Source organism: Penaeus vannamei, chromosome 30, assembly GCF_042767895.1.
Source record: "Penaeus vannamei isolate JL-2024 chromosome 30, ASM4276789v1, whole genome shotgun sequence".
Lineage (NCBI taxonomy): Eukaryota > Metazoa > Arthropoda > Malacostraca > Decapoda > Penaeidae > Penaeus > Penaeus vannamei.
This window is the reverse complement of record NC_091578.1, coordinates 11797988-11800487: the sequence shown is the minus strand read 5'-3', so window position 1 is coordinate 11800487 and position 2500 is coordinate 11797988. Positions and strand designations below refer to the sequence as shown.

At 39.4% G+C, this 2500-nt stretch overlaps 1 protein-coding gene across 1 annotated transcript in view; it reads right to left on the bottom strand.

The window, feature by feature from the left end:
- The window catches only part of LOC113807187 (sodium-independent sulfate anion transporter), a gene marked incomplete in the record, with an annotated part of 40712 nt that overhangs the window by 3389 nt on the left and 34823 nt on the right, over positions 1–2500 (bottom strand). Inside the window, 1 exon segment of the mRNA XM_070143299.1 lies at positions 1–2500. This exon segment is cut by the window's left edge and continues 3389 nt beyond it; it is cut by the window's right edge and continues 513 nt beyond it.

Genomic DNA, 2500 nt, shown 5'->3' with positions numbered 1-2500 from the left:
TATAGAAAAAAAAACAGCCACCTTTGTCAGTGAAAAGATGCTGGTTAGTTTAGTAATGAAACAAATTATAACTCATAAATATATGTGATTCCCAGCAACTTAAAAATTACTTCAAATAACAAAAGCATTAACAAATATACTCTATAATAATACCACTGTAATGTAAACCATATCTCTCTCTCTCTCTCTCTCTCAAAAGAAACACAAATATCAATTTCTCTCTCTCTCTCTCTCTCTCTCTCTCTCGAGTCACTAATCTCAATTTCTCCCTCTCAAAAGAATCGCTTATCTCGACTTGTCACAAGAGGATACTAACCTACACCTTGTCTCTAATAATGTAAGAACAAAATATTCCGACGATCATGACCAACGCTGTCTCGTCACATCTTCCCCTTGCGTTGCTGGCGATGAATTATGAACCATTATGCTCAGCTCATTTTATTTGTTTTCATTCATTTACTTATTTATAACTTCTTTTTCGAGGTCAATGGATACGGCTTAATACTTGTTTTCCTGACTTTGTTTAGACGTGGATAAATGAGGGTGAACTTAAGCTTGTTGAGGTTAATTTTTCCGCATGTAAAGAAAGGGGGAAATATGAGTAAAATAGTCCTCTCATCAGAAGGTCATCACCTACAGAGAAAAAAAGACCTATTCATTTTAAGTTCACAGGAATAGAGTAATCTCTGATCTTCGTATTTTCTCCAGTTGCTGTAAAATTATGCATCATTTAAAAATACCCTACTCTTTGACAGCAAGAATGAATTGCTCCTTTACCAAAAAAAAGTCGACCCGATCTCTTGGAAAGTCGCGATGACCTGACTCCCCAGCTGTAAGAAACAAACCTCAAAACTCGCTCTAATTGCTGGAAGAACACAGGCTACCAGACCATATTATCAGATGGTCACCTTTGGAGTACTCTACTATCTGTAAGGTGTGATATCCACGAAGAAATACAAAATCTCAACCAATCTGTGAACCAGAATCAACCAGAATCTACAATCTCAACAATATCTGTTAAGAACTATTCTGTATGGCAGTTAGAGAGAAAGGGAAAGGCACAACGAGGCGGGAAACGTAGCATCTCATTTTAACTCTGTAGGATTCAATTGTTCCAATTCTTAAAATATTTAATTAATTTTTCAGTCCATGAATATGCGCCTACGTATAACCTGCCTCTCTCACTGCCATCACTTCTATGTAGTCGATAGCAAAAATGGTGACACATAGTATAACAAGGAGATGAAATAGCATGTGACACATATATTTACTGACTTTTTGGCACCTCAAAAAATGTCTAACTATAAGATTCATGCAGAAGATGTGTGGCCTTTGTCTCCGAATCGTCTAGACTCTCAAATAACGAGTCATTAGCGTTTAACAAGCGAGGACACACCTTGAAAGTCGGGGAAGGAAAGATGAATAAAAGAAAGCAGAAGGAAAAGAAAGTGAGAACAGTCCAAACGGGTTCAGAGTTTCCTTCTAAATCAGACGCGGGCTCCCCCTGCCAAGACAGAGCGGCCCAGAAGGTGGGGAAGAATAAGACACCGTGATCAAGATATGTTGGCGATCGTCGTCTACGAGGGAAGAGGAGGTACTGAGGAAAAGGGGCTAAGACCGAGGGAGAAATTAGTTCAGACGGAAAAAACAGGGTCTACACTTCTGGGGGAAATATCTAAACATGGAATTCTAAACTATCAAACACTTCTAACACGCTACTGAAAAGAAAGAAGTTCTCTAAACGAACTGAGACATTTCTAGAATCAATTTCTATTTTCTTCCCTGTGACTTTTTCCACGTTTATTTTACTGTGGTCTTTGATTTTATAATAAGGCTTTTGGGCCCCGTGAGCTCTACTGTGAGATAAAAGTAACTTTTCCTCAAAAATTCTTTACAACGAAAACAATTCTACAAGGAGTATGCCCAGGCCACAAAAAAGACACTGGATCTACTATCTTTCTAAATGACATGAGAAAAATATATATGCATGATGAAGTTCTTTCTCTTTTCATGTGCTCGTTATCTTAAAAATGTCGTCGTTGCTTGACGATTTGCAGTGAATATCAGGAAAGTATGATTAAATGATAAAATCCATCCTTCTTAGTCGGAATGTAAGGCCCTCACCCCTCTGGAATTTAATATCCCTCTAAGTTCAACAACTCATTTTCCCTTCATAAAGAAACGGTACCCTTATTGCTATCCAATAACATGCATTCCTTCTCCCTAAGGACAACAGGCATTTTATACATGTATATATATAAACTGCACCAAGTTCGTGACAAAGTGAGGAATGTTCATGTACACGTCCTTGGCTTTTCGCTGAGACCTTGTTCATCACACCCCCGTCCACGTAGCCTCACCACACAGCCGAGTCACGCCCCTTCACCACAGTCGAGTCACGCCTCTTCACCACAGCTAGCCACCCCCTTACCATGCAGTGGATACATGATCTCTCACTACACAGCTGGGTCCTCGCCTGCTAGCGCCATGGATAGACCTC